Consider the following 18,775-nt stretch of genomic DNA (forward strand, 5'->3'; position numbering starts at 1 on the left):
GACCTCTGGGTATTTGAACAATGCCACACATTGCTCCCACAGTGACCGCTTGCTTATATGAGGATAGCTGCTGCACAGTTTCAATATTGACCGATACCCATGGCCACTGGGCCAACTCATATTATTCTCAATTCAAGCCTTACCTCGCTCTGCAGCAATTTAAACATCTTGATGTACTCTCCCTTGCAAATCCATTCTTTTGTGGCTGATATGAGGTGAGTTCCCAGGGGTTTAGTAATCCCCATATATGGAAGCTTCTTATGCTTAACTTACTGTATCTCTTTAGCATTCTCATCCTGAACCAAATCAATGTTTTCACTTAAGTCAGATCCTGCCATCTTCCCACCTGCCCTTCCATTTTTGGAACTAATCTCATCTCCTGTCCCTTGACCCTGAAAGTACTTCCCTTTTCCTAAGCACACGCCTATCTCATTCACCCCTGCCCGAGTGCCTACCCCCATCGTCTGAGCAGACTTTTGAAAGTGAAACCCACCTTCCTTACCTGTCTTCAGGGTTGTGGCCCGTTCTGCTGTCTGTCTCACCGCAGCCAAGCATCTCTCTCTTTGCCAGCCACCTCATTCAGTTCCTCCATCTTCTACTTCTCCAATATACCAAGTCGATTTTTATCATTCCCAGTATGCCCTTGACCCGAATCATTGGACGCCGACCACCATCCAGCCTCTTTTCGTTCTGTGTCCCTCATTTCACCTTCCTCAAGGTCATCATCATAGTCCAAAAACTCATTAGCCATGCCATCTTCAACGTCCTCATTGTGCTAGCGCGAGCAAACTCTACATCACCCACACCACCATCGCCAAATTGTTCTTCCAATAGCAGCTCATATATGTCTGTGCATCAGGGAGAGGTCGCAGAAAGCCTCGTCCTTAAACGCTATCCTGGTCCCACGCCGTCCCAGGTTCTGCCACACATGCTAGATTCTTGGCTTCGGAGTGGGGTTGCTGAACCGCACAGAGCTCTCCCTGCTTTACTCATGCAATGGGCCACTAACCAATGATGTGCCTGCCTGTCCCGTCTGGTCAACTAACCTACCTGGCCTGGCTACACTTTGAATAGCTGCCACCTCATCCTCCAAGGCCCATTTCCACTGGCCTATGGGCCCTGTGTGGACCTGTATATCATCCCTGGCCCTGCTCCAAAAGGGGGGTACACCGCTGCCCTGCGTGCTGCAACCCACCCAACCACCCAATGGGCCAAGAACTAATCTCATCTGAGCTTACCCCACCAACTTCCGAGCTGCCTTTTTCCCTGAAGACCCATCCTCTGTGGCCTGACCTACAGGGGGCCCTTGGCCCCACCAATCATGGGGGGCACTGTTTGCCTTGCCCCCTACTGAACACGGAGCCAGCTCTGCTCCTGCTTGACAAATCAAGCGGCAGGCTGGAGTCCTCCTTAGCCCCACCCACATCTGCTGCCGGAACCACCATGTGCCTGTTTACAGGCATCGTACTTCCTCCTGACCTCACCAAATGCTGTGTACTCTCTCCCAGCCTCATGTGCTGCGCTGGGAGTGCCGGCCTGTATTATGCCTCCCCTGACTGTGGCACCAGTTCGACAACACTTGCATACTCTGTCACAGTGGGAAAATCTGCCACTGCTTGCCCCTTCCTGCCTTGCCTCACGCACAGTTTGCCCCTTCCTACCTGGTGAGGCCTCTCAGCCCTAGACAGGTGGCCTGTTGGGGGGTTCGGCATCTGGTGCCTCACCTTTGGGAATATGCTCCCCCTTCTTTAGTTTCTCTTTTGGCAGTGAGCAGGCGAGCACTGCTGATGCCACTCCACTTACCGACTGTTGTGTAAGCCTCGGCCTCCTGGGGACACAGGCCTGATCTAACACACATGGAAGAAGGAGGTTGGACCTACCCTCAGCCTCCAGTGTAAGAAGGGCCTCAATGACCCTCTTACACAGACTGCTCACCATGGTTACTTTTTGCCTACCCTAACTGAACCCCAAAATACCTAACTCCCTGACTCTGACTAATGTGCCATTTCACAACATGGCACTATCGGTTGGCAACATCCCCTGCTATCTATCCAGGCCTACCCCTTTAGACCACCCACCAGTAACCTGGCTCCATGCACCCACACTCCCAACCCCATTGTAACATATCCAGGCTACCTTGAATGTCAAACTCTCTTGGTGTATAATACCTTCCAAGACCCTCAAAAAAAGGGGGATATCAAATCACTCTGGGACCGAAACTTGTAACTGCAGTAGGGGGTGTCCAAAGAGAAGCTGGGGAGAGTAAAGGGGTTGAAAAAATGAATGCCAATGCCAAGAAAGAGGAGGAAGCCATGTGGTGGTGAAGGGTTGTGGGGATGTGGATATGTGTATATCAATTAGCATGAATAATCATCTACTCCATTTGCTGTGTATTTTTTATCCCTAAGGGTCCTCATATTCCATCAAACATGGCTGCCTGATCTAGATGTCTGTATATAATTCACTTAGCATCTACCAAGGAGAAGAGTTATGTGGTCCATTCTTCCTGGGAAGGTACAGTGACTGGCATACAGTGCCTCAGATAGCACAGAGGACATCCACTAGTGCCAGGGAGAAGCAAAGGCTTCATCCTCCGAAGTGTTGTGTAAGACGACCAGTCTGGCAGAGGGCTGAGAAACATAGCCACTGTTATCTGCCATGATGGTGCAGAACTGCTTGCCAGTATTACAAGAGACTGGGGAAAGATCAAAGCACATTGATAAGGTCACATCTCGGGGATCTCTTACTCCAACAGAGATCATCAGGTGTCAGCTTAGCTCTATGGAATTTGTAAGGTGCCCAATAACAGCTGTCTAGAAACTTTAAAAAAGTGAATTCATGTTGTGTTTCTGTATCAAGGGTACCTTATAACGCAAACCATTCTTAGTTTGTATATTTTATTTATAACTGAATTTATTAAATACCTTCAAAGTTACCCTATTGAACAATTCCTATACTTTATTAGCACAATGAGCCAACCAGAGAGGCCTACCAGAAACTTGTGGTCCCAATTATGAAACTCGCTTTGTGCCATTATGATGCACCGTCATTTGTGAATGGACACAAGTTGAGCTGTTTGTGCATGGTAGCTCAGGAATCTATTTCGGCCCTAATCACTGAGGGCATGTGTTAGACCTGACAGTCTTAGGATGGTCTCCCCCAAGTTATTGCTGCCTCCCTTCATTTTTTCTACCGAGTTTATGCTGCCTTTTGGACTCTTTGCACTTTACCACTGCTAACCAGTTCTAAAGTGCTTGTGTTCTCTCCCCTAAAACATGATAATTATAGTTCATCCACAATTGCCATATTTAATTTACTTACGAGATAAATGTGTACTACATGTGCTCAGGGACTGTATGTTAAATGCTACTTGTGGGCCTGCACCCACATAAGTAGCCCCTCAACTATGTTTCAGGCCTGCCACTGCAGAGCCTGTGTGGGCATTTTCACACTACCAGGCCGACCTGGCAAGTAAACCATCTTGCCAGGCCTAAACCTTCCCTTTTTATACATCTAAGTCACCCCTAAGGTAGGCCCTGTATAACTCACAGGGCAAGGTGCAGTGTATTTGTAAAGGCAGGACATGTACTTTTAAACTTTACATGTCTTGGTAGTGAAAAAATCTCAATTTTGTTTTTCACTACCTATCTCTCCCATAGGATAACATTGGGATTACCTTATTATATCTTTTAAATTTAACTCCCAATTGTAAAGAGACCTTTTAGGTTTAGTGACACTAAACTCACAATCACAACTTATGGTGAAGTTTGGATTAAAAATCCCAAGAGTACAAATGCCACTTTTTTAAAGTTTGCATTTACTTACTTTAACCATTTGCTGCCTTCTGCCTGTCACTTGGAGAAGTGTGGCTCACTGGTTAGAGGAGGCAGACCTTGATGCAGAGGTCAGACCCAGGACCAGGGTTCAATTCCCAACGCGGCAGGGTCTTGAGCTCAAAATGTCCACGGACTCGATAATTCCCACCTCGGTGCCTACTTGAATCATGGTTCACACTCTGCAACTCTGGGCAATAGCTTGCTTAATCTCCACTTAGGCCCCACTGCGATGGCATGCCTGGTCTTCACCTTGGGGATACCCAGTAGGGGTTATCTCGCAGGGAAAGCCAGGACGGGTTCCCAAAGCAAGCGCTAAGAGACCTGTCGGTGATTTGGCGCTATATAAATCGAAATTAACATAACATAACATGTCTGGTTTGGGTGACTGCTGGCTTCCAGCAGTCCCTCTAGACAGCCACACACAAAGGAAGGGTAGGTGTGCCCGGTTGGTCATCTGAATGCAGATGGACCATCCTGAACAGGATGGGAGGGAGTAGCTGACACTTACACCTGAAAGGGCTATGTCCAGTCCCTACACAAATTATTGATTACCCTCCTGTAGAGTGTCTGGAGCCAGGGCAGGAAGGGAGAGTCTCTGTGTACTTCAAAACGTACTTTTAAGTCTCCCCTTCAAATGCACCACTGAGTATAAGAACTGGACCTCTGGCACTACCAAATCAGTACACCTCTGGACCTATGACCACTCTGCCAGGAAGAAGAGGATCTGCTGAGCTGCTCAAGGACTGCCACCTTGTGGGAACTGCTGTTTGCTGAACTCTTTACTCTGCTGCCTGCTGCTCTCTCTCTTTCTGAGAGAGAAGGACTGGACCTTCATCACTTAAACCCAGAGTGACTCCAAGAGTTTGCTGGCTTGCCTCCTGTTGCGTAATTCTCAGTGACAGAGAAGACTTAGAACCCTCTTGTTCCAGCCCTTAGACTTATCTGCTTGTGAGTCTGTCCTGCTAAGTGGAAGTACCCCAGTTCTGGACCTTTAGAAGTAGACGTAGAAGTTTGCTCTAGTGGAACCTCTGCATCCTCTGCTGCAAGAGCAGAAATAATTCATTGTCACTGTTGCTGGATCTAAACCAGCACATCGCACTGCACTGAGAACCGCTGCAGTGCACTCTGAACCACTACTTCAGACACAATGCCATCACTGTGTGGAGAAGATTGACTCATTGCCTCTATAGCATGAAGAAACCCAGCACATTGCATTAAGCACTTGCCTCATTTTGTAACTGGCGCTTCGCTCACAGAGTGGAAGAAATGTCAAAATTTCGTGGAGAAGTATGCTGCAACACCTGAAATGTATGGGAATCACTAACGCGTCTTGCTTTTGCAATTAGGATCAAGGTACTTTTGCTCATGGGGCCTGCATAGTTCCAGTATTTGGTCCAACTCCGTTGTGGTCAGCCTGAACTCTTGCCTTTGTCTCCGTACAGCGCAACCAACTCTTCAGGCGTTACTTGCTTCTCAGCTCTATATTTTGTATTTAATCTTTAAAATTCATATCTCAACTTCTCCTGGATTTATATTTTCTTTTATGGTCTTGTTTTATTTATAAAACTATCATCTATTTTCCTAAAATGGTGTGGAGTCGTTTTGTGATGTTTTCACTGTGTTGTTTTATGAAGGGCTGCACAAATACTTTACAAATTGCCTCTTAAATTAAGCCTGACTGCTCTGGGCTAGACTACCAGAGGGTGAACTGGATACTTTAGTTTGTGTTGTATTGCATTGTATTGTAATTGCATTTATATAGCGCTTACTACCCCTGACGAGGCGTCGAAGCGCTTTTTCCGCGAGTAGCACGCTACTCCGGGACCCATAGAGGATTAGTGTTGAATTAGTATAGTGAAACATGCAAGTACATTTCAAATGGTGGATAGGTTAGTCAGTTATTTGGATTAGCATACCTCTGCCAACCAAATCCCCTAATTTCTAAAAGCATGGCAGAATCTTTTGGTTGGGACCTACCTACAGCATTCCTAGACCAGGTACCTTTCTTACGTAGGCATATTCAATGATGATCTGCTCCAGAGCATCTGGCCAGTCAGTTGAAAGTAACATATAATGAGATAATTGGTGTGTCAAATAATACAGGTTCATGTCAGACAATCATAAACTCCTGGGTTATTACCAGCATGTAGCTGAGCTATTACAGTGGGGGTTTCCTGCCAGTCCATATGAAGCTCTTCATGCCTTCATTAATGACTTGCAGTACTCTTTTGGGCATAGGAAGGGCAGCATACCCGACAATTCAATATACCACAGGGTCCACCACAATTTTTACTATTTGAGGAAGCCCCCACAGGGACAACTGTAACAAAGACTAGCTCATAAAGTTGTTTGATTTTTGGAATAATGATTTGGGGGTTATATACATATCTGTTCAGCCTTGCGAGAAAGTGAATTATTAGTTCAGGTGGATGGGAGTTCGCAACAAGTAATATTGGTTCCAGTCTTATTATGTCCACTATAACATTCAGTAATTCAAACTTTAACTCAATCTCTGGTAGTTATGGCACAGAACAGATAGGTATACCTTAAGACAGTCATTGGCTTGTGAATGAAAGTGTTTTTGTGTCATTAATGGGTACAAGCACTCCAAAAGTCATCATACATGCACTCTGTCACTCATCTAAGCACATATTCATCTATTCATCCCTTCACTTACTCATTCTTGAATTCAAACTCTGACACAACTGCAATAAAACGCACACCCATCCCCCCCATATTAAAGACACATGAAAAATATTCACATAGAAAAAAGAAAACATGCTGCCACCTAAATATGGTAGAAACAGAACAAAAATGGCTTGCCAGGAAATCTTTGAATCCTAATTATAACCTACACAGCCCAAAAGTACTGTGTGGCCAGGCTATTTATTTAGCAAAACATTTATTTGGTTTTATAATCACATTTCAAAATTCATGAAAACATGTCGCCCAAAAAGGAAACACTGTCACAAAACAGCCAAGTCAAATACAAAAACAAACAAATGTGTGCACAATAGGTCCAAAAAATACACAAACATGAATATTAAATCATCAAACAATTACATGACACCAACATGTAACTTAGAATACATTACATACATTTCAAATGAATTGAGATCAAAGGAAACATTCAACATATAAGCAAAAGGCCAGTCCTATAAACTGAACTACCAGTGGACAGGCGGAATTAAGGATGGAACACAACTGCCTGCCTGTCTCACACGACCTGTGACTAAGTATTCAGTCTGGTTGCACGCAAGGGCCCACAAAAGTGGAATTCATTTAATCCCTAGCTGCACCCCTCTCTCTTATCACAGGCTGGGGGTCAACGCGTTTCGAACCAGGATAATTGACGGTTCTCCTCAGGACAGGGACTGGATACAATCTTCACTAGAAGAAAATTAAAAAAGGGGGTGTCAAACTGGTAGTGTCACAAGTGAAGGGACCTCTCTGTCTAACCACAAGTGCGTAAAGCAAAAAATTACCTGCACCACTTGCAGGAGTGGGAGGAAACTGTAGAACAGGAAAGTAATTCTGTGAAAAAAATGAATGAATGAATGAAAAAGGTGGCAGAGGGGGCGATGGAATTCATAATTTAAACACCCTCATCGAGTTCCTGTGTTTAGGGTTACAAATTAGGTACCTGGATCACGTTGTGTAGGTGTCCAACAGAAGAGCGCCCGCGAAGCGGTGCGCCGTGGGGACGTAACTAAGTTCACATACCTAATGTCAGCTGGAAAGGGAAAATATTTAAAGCCCACATCAGTCAGCGGTTCAACAATTAGATGGATGTACATCCAACAGATCGTGGGCTGCGCTTCTCCTACCTGCACGCTGTACATAGGTGGAGACGGCTGGAAAGGCAGTCAATCACGGTGTCTTGAGCAAGTTTAGTTTGCGGCGGGAAAGTTTCTACAGCACCGAGCCGCTGTGAAAAGCAAAGGAGGTATGAGTCACATTGCCTTGTACCACGTTTAGTATGTCAGCTGCATTAAGCAGACAAGCTCGAGAACGGCACTTACTTGTGTGCAAGGGATTCAATCCTAGCAGCGGCCAGACGCGTTCAGTGCTTCCTGGACGTAAGTTTGAAAGAGACTGAATCCTACGCTGATAGGAACTCGGAAAGCGACAAAGGACTAAGGGGGATGCTATGAATGCTGGTACTTAGAGTCCTACCGGTTGGGCTGGTGATTCTAACTATGATGTTTGGGATGGTGAATTCACATACTCATTATTTGGCAAATTCAGAGAACACTGCCAGAATGTCTGCAAAAGGCACCATTAGTTTTAACTGCATGCTTGCACTCAAGGAGAATTAGCGCGAAAATAACGCAAATTTATCACCAGGCTGATCCAAAAGGGGCGTGCTCAAGTTCTGTGAGCGACAAGCATCCGGGATTTTTTGACTAATTCTTCGAGCACTGCCTCAGAATATACATAGACAAGCAGGACAAGCAGTATTCTTTACATGCTGGCGCTTTCATAAGAAAGATTAGCACAGACACTATAATTTATAATGCAACAATCAAAACATGGCATATATGTACCAACACAAGCTCTACCCCAAAACACATTTGTAATTTCGACCACATGGGGCAACTCAGTCTTTCTTTCTGAACAGAGCCTATTTTACACGGTGTTCCAAGCTCTCAACTAGTTCAGTCCAGTGTCTCGCTCAGTACCCCAACACTCTACTCATGGTCTTTCAACACAATGTCTTGGTCTACTTTCTTCCATCAGAGAGTGGGGTACCGCGCAGTTTTCGGGGCCGCAGATCGTATCGACAACGGCCAGGTTGCTCCTGGTCAGAGAACAATTCGTTATCATGGGTAACAGACTCGGTCACCCCTTGTGGCACCTCGGGACTTGCGGTGGCTCCTGACTGAACTGCCACACCTTTCCCTTTAGGCAACACTTCACTTGTCAGCCCTTTTTCTTGAGCATCCGAAAAGGGCACGAAACTTTTGATCCACTCTCCTTCCTGACTCGGCACACCTTCCAAGCTTCGCCGATCAGAAGGTAAGGGCACTGGCAAGCGCTTCACGTGGCTCGCATGGATCCAGTGCTTTCGGCCATGCACTTTCACCGCCGTCCTTGTGGCCAACAGAATCTGGTAAGGTTCGGACCACCTGGGCTCCAAACTCGATGTCCGCTGATAATTTTTCACCAGTATCCACTGGCCAGGCTCCAAACGATGTCCAGGACCCTCCGGTAGTGGCTGCAATGTGTCCGATACCTGTTGATGAATAGAACGCAGATCTTTAGTCAAAGCATAAAGGTAATCTGTCATCAATCGGTAATCAATATCCCTAAAATATCTGGGCCTAGGGACTCCCCACCCATTGGCAGGACAGTCAAATATCACCTCATATGGTGACAGGCCGGTTTGAGAGTGAGGAGTCGTTCTAAGGGACAGTAAGGCTAATGGAAGGGCGTTGGGCCATTTCATTTTCGTGTCTGCACATATTTTTGCCATCTTGAGCTTCAAAATACCATTGTATTTTTCAACTAAGCCTGCTGATTGTGGGTGTCTAGCAGCATGAAATTTCTGTTTTATGGTTAGTCCATCACAAACACTTTGCACTAGCAAAGCATTGAAATGGGGACCGTTGTCCGACCAGATAATTCGGGGCAAGCAATATCTAGGGAATAACTCTTTTATCAAAACTTTAGCAGTGGTAATTGCCGTGGCGTCCTTGGTTGGGTAGGCCTCGACCCATTTACTGAAGGCACATACCACCACCAATACATACTTTAAGTTATTTACATGTTCCATCTGTATGTAATCTATTTGTAGCACTTCAAAAGGCAAGGATGGTGGAGCAAAATTGCCACTCAAAACAGCTTCTCTACCTCCAGAGTTATGCGGCAAACACACCGGACAATATTTCACAATGTGATTTGCTATTTTTAGAATATTTGGGTTGTTCCATACTGGGTCTAAGACTGCACTGATTCCTTTAGCACTAATATGGGCCGGCCTGTGCGCCATGGCAACTACGGCATAGACAAATGCATTAGGGAGTAACCACCGCTGTTTCTCAGATCGATCTATCCAACATCCATTCTCATCCAATTTTCCAATCTCCCGTTCCCACCTCTGTATTTCTTCAACGGTTACTTCTTTCTGTAACTCTTTCACACTTTCAATAGTATTATCAAAAAGGGATATCACGGTGGGCCATCGGGCAGATATACTAGGAAACATGGGACTTCCCTTTGCCTGTGCTATTTCTTTTGCTACTGCATCAGGAAAGGCGTTCCCTTCTCCAATAGAATCAACAACTTTCTTGTGAGCACTACATTTAATAATGGCTAACTTCTTCGGCAATGTTAAAGCAAATAATAGTCGATCAATCAAGGGGTCATTCTCGATTTTCTGGCCATGCGTAGTAAAGAAACCCCTCTCCCTCAATAACCTCCCAAAACTATGGGCAACGCCAAAAGCGTACTGGGTGTCTGTAAAAACAATCACACTTCGACCTTCACTCAACTCACAGGCTTTTAGCAAGGCTATTAGTTCAGCTGCTTGGGCTGAGTGGTGTGAAATCCTTGCGGTTTCCACTACTGTCTTCAAAGTTGTAATGGCATACGCAGCTGTTGCAGTGCCATCTGGCAGTTTAAAACAAGAGCCATCAACATGCAGTTCTCCGTCTGGTTCTAGTAAAGGGGTGTCAGTTAGATCTACACGCCCTTTTGTCTCTTCTTCTGTTCTGACTACACAATCATGAACATCAACCCTTTCATCTTCGTCTGGAAGAGGCAACACCGTGGCAGGGTTCAAAGTGGTACATCATTTGATGGTAATATGGGGGGCAAATAACGATCAAGACCTGCAACCCAAAGGATAGTTTGTGTTTCCACGTTTGGCCCTCACACCAGCCAACTCCAAAAAACTATCAGGAAGTGTTGGCACATGGTCGAAGAAGTATTACCAGATGTAGGAGTACCACTCTTTGCCCTTAAAAAAACCCGCAGTATTGGCCAGATGATTACTTCGACACGGCCCCCTGCCAAAAGAGACACTCAAGGTACCATTTTTGGGTCCAATCCCGTCAAGGGACACCGGAAATGTGGGACATGCACAGTCTGTGATCTTACAATGGAGGGTACCCTGTTTACGGACGGCAATACATTTTGGAGACACGACGAACACACCAACTGTAAGACCAAAAATACAGTGTATGCAATCCAATGTCCCTGTAAAAAGGTATACATTGGGAAGACCACCCAAGAGGTTCATCAACAAATTATTCAAAATCGCTCACGAATAAATAATAAGACTCTGAGAGCCCCATTGGTCTCCCATTTCATAAAACACAAACACTCAGCCAATGACATCAAATGGACCGTGCTTGCGGTCATCAGAGGCGGAAGTGGGGACCCCGATGTACGCCTCTCTCAAAAAGAGGCCTACCTCATTCTGAAATTCGACACTTCAAACTCTGGCCTCAATGAAATGTCTGAACTGGGCAACCTCTAAATCTGCATTGGAGCCCTAGCCATACTTCTGAACTTTGGTTAAAAATTCCCAATGCACATCACATATTTTACTTTCCTTTATTCTTCCCCCTTGCATAATATCTATAAAATCCATTATGTGATTATGATTCGTGGCAATTTTTTATACAGTGGTGATTCCTTCACCTGTAAAGTGCCCTGCCACCTTCACACATCTGGTTTGCGCTCTATAAAACACTGAATGATTTAATAAATAATAGGATGTGTCCTGTCTCCATACCAAGTGATGCATAGCCCAATTTTTAGTCAAGAGCCAGAGTAGGGAAGGCAGGGCATCTGTGCCATTCAAATGCAGACCTATAGAGGTTTCTCTCCACTACAAAGGCACAACTGGGTATAAAAGAAGGACCTCAAACACCTCCACTTCAGTACACTTCTAGACTTGTAGACACTCAGCAAGGATGAAGGACTGGTGTGCTTCTGTAGGACTGCCACTCTAAAGGACTGTCTTCTTTTTTTATATATATTTTTATTGAGAGTTCATAAACAGTGCATAAACATTACATAGCATTTTTTCTTTTTATCTTTTTCAGCAGCAAAGTTGATGAAGTGCAAAGTACAATATATATATAAGACCAGTGAGCAAACTGACAATAACTTTTACATATAGAGTCATATTCAAATTCGGACAGTTTAAAAATACTCATAAAGTGCAATGTGCATAGTGTAATATACTGACAATCAAACAGATGTTCCCTGGGCGTCCATCTCGCTCTTTTCATAGAGTGCTTCAAGAGCTTGTGGGGATAACCTCTTTCCTGCAGTCTGGCCATAAGTGCTTGTCCATGATAGTCGAACTGCTGTGTTGACGAACAATTTCGTCTCACACGGAGAAATTGTCCGTATGGGAGGTTATCCCGCAGACTCCTGAGATGGTAACTCCTGTAGTGGAGTGCATTGTTCTTATCAGTCTTCTTTTGATAGAGGGAGCACGTGAGTCCTTCTGGCTTGGCTAGCACCTCCACATCAAGGAAAGGTAAAGATTTGGAATTGTAGCTCAGACTGAATTTAATATCAGGGCTTCTGTCGTTCAACCAGACGTAAAATTCTTCAAGTAGAGCAGAGGATCCATTCCAGAAGCACCAGACATCGTCTATATATCTGAGCCACTGCTCAATTTGATCTCTGTAGGGGTTGTTTGTGTACACAAATCTCTCCTCATATTGGCCCATGTAGAGAATCGCCATTTCGGGCACAAAGGGGCAGCCCATGGCCGAGCCTTTGATTTGCAGAAACATTTCTTCCTCAAATGTGAAGAAGTTCCTTTTTAAGGCCAATGCAGCAAACGAGACATTGAGATCGGTGGGGACCCTGTGTGGACGAGGTCTGGTCTCGAGGTATAGCTCAATGACATCCAGGCCATCCTGCTGCGGGATATGTGTATATAAGGAAGATACGCCCATGGTGACGAGCAGTTGAGAATTAGAGTCAAATTTCAAGCCTTCGACCCTATTGATGAAGTCCATGGTGTCTCTCAGGTACGATGGGACTTGGACAACAAGAGGTTTCAGAAATATATCCACGAATTGTGAAATCGATTCGAAAACGGAGTCACACCCCAACACAATGGGGCGTCCTGGGGGTGTTTTGGAGTCTTTGTGCACTTTCGGGAGAAAGTACAGATGGGGAGTTCGTGGAAATTTCTTCACCAGATATTCGGACTCCTTAGGACCAAGTATCCCTGCATCTCTGGCCTCGTTCACAAGTTTGGTGACCTCGTCCAGTATTTGGGCCGTGGGGTCTTGTGTGATCCGGCAGTACCAGTCCTGGTTATAGACATGACTTCTTCCTTCGGTTCTGTACGAGTCCTTGGACCAGAGGACCACAGCTCCTCCTTTGTCTGCAGGCCTTATAATGGCCTCTCGCTGGTTCTTCAATTGGAGTATGGCTTCTCTTTGTTTCTTGGTAATGTTCCTGGGGACAAAGGGGCGTCTCTTTTCCAATATGTTCAGAGATGACATAACAGAGCGCTCAAAAGCAATGATGTTCTTCGAGGTAGTATGGTTCGAAGGGCAGAATGTCGATTTATTACGGAGACCTGAAGCTTCTGTTAGGACCTGGTCCGGCGACTCTCTGAAGAACCATCTCAATCTGATTTTTCTAAAAAATTCCATGACCTCCAGTTTGATTTTAGTGAAGTCCATGGCTGTTCCAGGAACAAAAGAAAGGCCCAATTCCAAGATTTCTTTTTCAGTCTGAGTTAAAAAAAAACGGAGATGTTAATGTTGGAGGATGTTTTTACGAGTTGTAGTGCCACTTGCGCGTTGTCATCTCCCACTGTGGTTTGAATCGTGTCCGTTTCTGCTGTTGGCCCTGGCCTAAAAAAGGCCTCTTAGGGGTGTTTCTGTTTTGTTGATTACTATTCGATGGGCCCTCATCCGCATCAGAATCTTCCATTGACTCGGAGGAAGATGTCTCAGAGAACGTTGTGAATCTTTTCTTTGATCTTCCTTGATTAGAATTGAGGTATCTGATGGAATCAGACCTGGTATAAAACTCATCCTTGAGATATGGGTACACGATGTCGATGTTAAAGTTTTTTTGATCTTTCTCAAATTTGCTCGTTTTGAAATTGATCGTGTTGTCCCTAAAGGTATTTAATTCTTTGTCAATCTTTTCAGGGAGATTTTTGGCCTCAAGCTCAGTATGATTGTCTTTTATAGCTCTTAGCTGCTCCTCAATTTCCTCTTCCTCCTTTTTCAAGATTCTTTGCGCAGTTTCCACAGTGTGCACCATCAAGTCTCTGCTACATTTTGTACTTATAAAACTGAATCCTTTCCGGTACACAGGATCATCTGTGAATATGACAGGCACATTCTTAATCTGAAGTCCCCAGGGTATCGTTCCTGCTCTAAGATTCGCAAGTAGGAAGTGACCGTGAAGCTCTGTCCAAACATGTTTTTTGCGGAGTCTGATACGTTTTTCTGCAGAATTGAGCTGTTTAGCCGTGCTGATTAGTTTAACTGAAGAAAAGAGAGTGGAGTCAGAGAGGAGTTTTTGGATGTGATCCTCACTGAAAGACAGGGTGTCCTTTTCGGCCATGTTTGAATTACCAGGCGAGAACGCCTGACTATAATTAATATGCACAAACAACACACATTTAAATGTCGAAATGCGAAGAAACCTTGCGGGCAGCTGCCCGCTCAACCAACGCATCCACAGAAAGGTTATGGGTCCCAACCACTGGCCAGCCTGGACCTCAACAATTGAAGAAACAGAACAAAAATGGCTTGCCAGGAAACTTTTGAATCCTAATTATAACCCACACAGCCCAAAAGTACTGCGTGGCCAGGCTATTTATTTAGCAAAACATTTATTTGGTTTTATAATCACATTTCAAAATTCATGAAAACATGTCACCCAAAAAGGAAACACTGTCACAAAACAGCCAAGTCAAATACAAAAACAAACAAATGTGTGCACAATAGGTCCAAAAAAGACACAAACATGAATATTAAATCATCAAACAATTACATGACACCAAAATGTAACTTAAAATACATTACATACATTTCAAATGAATTGAGATCAAAGGAAACATTCAACATATAAGCAAAAGGCCAGTCCTATAAACTGAACTACCAGAGAACAGGCGGAATTAAGGATGGAACACAACTGCCTGCCTGTCTCACACGACCTGTGACTAAGTATTCAGTCTGGTTGCACGGAAGGGCCCACAAAAGTGGAATTCATTTAATCCCTAGCTGCACCCCTCTCTCTTATCACAGGCTGGGGGTCAACGCGTTTCGAACCAGAATAATTGACGGTTCTCCTCAGGACGGGGACTGGATACAATCTTCACTAGAAATTTTTTTTAAAAAGGGGGTGTCAAACTGGTAGTGTCACAAGTGAAGGGACCTCTCTGTCTAACCACAAGTGCGTAAGGCAAAAAATTACCTGCACCACTTGCAGGAGTGGGAGGAAACTGTAGAACAGGAAAGTAATTCTGTGAAAAAAATGAATGAATGAATGAAAAAGGTGGCAGAGGGGGCGATGGAATTCATAATTTAAACACCCTCATCGAGTTCCTGTGTTTAGGGTTACAAATTAGGTACCTGGATCACGTTGTGTAGGTGTCCAACAGAAGAGCGCCCGCAAAGCGGTGCTCCGTGGGGATGTAACCAAGTTCACATACCTAATGTCAGCTGGAAAGGGAAAATATTTAAAGCCCACATCAGTCAGCGGTTCAACAATTAGATGGATGTACATCCAACAGATCATGTGCTGCACTTCTCCTACCTGCACGCTGTACATAGGTGGAGACGGCTGGAAAGGCAGTCAATCACGGAGTCTTGTGCAAGTTTAGTTTGCGGCGGGAAAGTTTCTACAGCACAGAGCCGCTGTGAAAAGCAAAAGAGGTACGAGTCACATTGCCTTGTACTGCGTTTAGTATGTCAGCTGCATTAAGCAGACAAGCTCGATGTTTTGATTGTTGCATTATAAATTATAGTGTCTGTGCTAATCTTTCTTATGAAAGCGCCAGCATGTAAAGAATACTGCTTGTCCTGCTTGTCTATGTATATTCTGAGGCAGTGCTCGAAGAATTAGTCAAAAAATCCCGGATGCTTGTCGCACACAGAACTTGAGCACGCCCCTTTTGGATCAGCCTGGTGATAAATTTGCGTTATTTTCGCGCTAATTCTCCTTGAGTGCAAGCATGCAGTTAAAACTAATGGTGCCTTTTGCAGACATTCTGGCAGCGTTCTCTGAATTTGCCAAATAATGAGCATGTGGATTCACCATCCCAAACATCATAGCTAGAATCACCAGCCCAACCGGTAGGACTCTAAGTACCAGCATTCATAGCATCCCCCTTAGTCCTTTGTCGCTTTCCGAGTTCCTATCAGCGTAGGATTCAGTCTCTTTCAAACTTACGTCCAGGAAGCACTGAACGCGTCAGGCCGCTGCTAGGATTGATTCCCTTGCACACAAGTAAGTGCCGTTCTCGAGCTTGTCTGCTTAATGCAGCTGACATACTAAATGCGGGACAAGGCAATGTGACTCGTACCTCCTTTGCTTTTCACAGTGGCTCCGTGCTGTAGAAACTTTCCCGCCGCAAACTAAACTTGCACAAGACTCTGTGATTGACTCCCTTTGCAGCCGTCTTCACCTATGTACAGCGTGCAGGTAGGAGAAGCGTAGCACACGATCTGTTGGATGTACATCCATCTAATTGTTGAACCGCTGACTGATGTGGGCTTTAAATATTTTCCCTTTCCAGCTGACATTAGGTATGTGAACTTGGTTACGTCCCCACAGCGGATCGCTTTGCGGGTGCTCTTCTGTTGGACACCTACACAACGTGATCCAGGTACCTAATTTGTAACCCTAAACGCAGGAACTCGATGAGGGTGTTTAAATTATGAATTCCATCGCCCCCTCTGCCACCTTTTTCATTCATTCATTCATTCATTTTTTTCACAGAATTACTTTCCTGTTCTACAGTTTCCTCCCACTCCTGCAAGTGGTGCAGGTAATTTTTTGCTTTACGCACTTGTGGTTAGACAGAGAGGTCCCTTCACTTGTGACACTACCAGTTTGACACCCCCTTTTTAAATTTTTTTCTAGTGAAGATTGTATCCAGTCCCCGTCCTGAGGAGAACCGTCAATTATCCTGGTTCGAAACGTGTTGACCCCCAGCCTGTGATAAGAGAGAGGGGTGCAGCTAGGGATTAAATGAATTCCACTTTTGTGGGCCCTTGCGTGCAACCAGACTAAATACTTAGTCACAGGTCGTGTGAGACAGGCAGGCAGTTGTGTTCCATCCTTAATTCCGCCTGTCCACTGGTAGTTCAGTTTGTAGGACTGGCCTTTTGCTTATATGTTGAATGTTTCCTTTGATCTCAATTCATTTGAAATGTATGTAATGTATTCTAAGTTACATTTTGGTGTCATGTAATTGTTTGATGATTTAATATTCATGTTTGTGTATTTTTTGGACCTATTGTGCACACATTTGTTTGTTTTTGTATTTGACTTGGCTGTTTTGTGACAGTGTTTCCTTTTTGGGTGACATGTTTTCATGAATTTTGAAATGTGATTATAAAACCAAATAAATGTTTTGCTAAATAAATAGCCTGGCCACGCAGTACTTTTGGGCTGTGTGGGGTATAATTAGGATTCAAAAGTTTCCTGGCAAGCCATTTTTGTTCTGTTTCTTCAATTGTTGAGGTCCAGGCTGGCCAGTGGTTAGGACCCATAACCTTTCTGTGGATACCTAAATATGGTAGGCATATACTTTCAATAACAACAAGCATTTTCAATGCAATAAGACTCGCATTTGCGAGAGTTTGACAATGCCTTTTATTTCAGTTTTTAAAAGCAACATCTATAAAAGGCATTTTCATTTAGAATGTTAATAGCTCAAACTCTCCCAAATGTGAAAGCATTTTAATGGTGGCAACACCCTCTCGTTAGATGCTGCTCGCCATATTTAAGTTACAGTGAGCAGTGCGTAAAGAAAGGGTCACGGCAAACATTAAAGTGAAAGTGCAGTATGGGGCACTTCACCCCAAAAAATAATTAAAGAAAGGTTCTGTAGTGCCGCCGCTAAAGTGAAAGCAGACCGCGTTGTAAATTAAATAAATCCGCTAAAGTGAGCTGCGCTGTAAATAAACACATTACTAATAACAATATAAAAGTGGACGGCATGCTGTGATGTCATGGGTGGAATAGGGGAAGATCATTAAAGAAAATACTGCTCATTGACTACATAAGGCAGACCATGTAACACAAGTAAAAAGTCCAGTCCTTATACAAGGTTACAAATGCAGACAAGGCGTTACCAAGGAGGGACTACTAAGCCTATTCACAAATGAAAAGCAACATTTTCGAAAGGACAGTATATTGCTTTTATTTATCATTTCTTATAGAGCGCAACTGACACCCTACGGGTTCCTGGCACTATGGTACATGTGTCTAGCTAAGTGTGGAAATACTGTGCCCCCTGCCAGGAGAAGATTAGCAGGATGCCAGAGGGCATGCTCGCAGATAGAGCCAGGTTTTTATCCTTTTTCTGAACTGCAGGATATTATCTATTTGTCTAATATCAGGTGGAAGTTTATTCCAAAGGCGGGAGGCTGCCTTGCTAAAGGCCCTGCCTCTTAATTTAACTTTCCTGACTCTAGGCACCCTCACTAGATTAGCTGATGAGAAACGAATCGGTCGAGTGGGGACATACCATTTAAGTTTCTTGTACAAGGATTTGGGTCCATGTCCATGCAGAGCCTTAAATACTATACACAGTGCCTTGAATTGTATCCACTGCGAGACTGGCAGCCAGTGCAAATCTGAGAGTGCCTGGGAGGGGGAAGAACGACGTGGTTGCAGTGGGGCCATTTTGGCCACCATGGTCTGTATTCTCTGCAGTCTCGTGATCCGGTATTGTGGAGATTCCAATAGCAGAGCATAACAGTAGT

The sequence above is a fragment of the Lissotriton vulgaris genome, chromosome 5 (assembly GCF_964263255.1).
Source record: "Lissotriton vulgaris chromosome 5, aLisVul1.2, whole genome shotgun sequence".
Lineage (NCBI taxonomy): Eukaryota > Metazoa > Chordata > Amphibia > Caudata > Salamandridae > Lissotriton > Lissotriton vulgaris.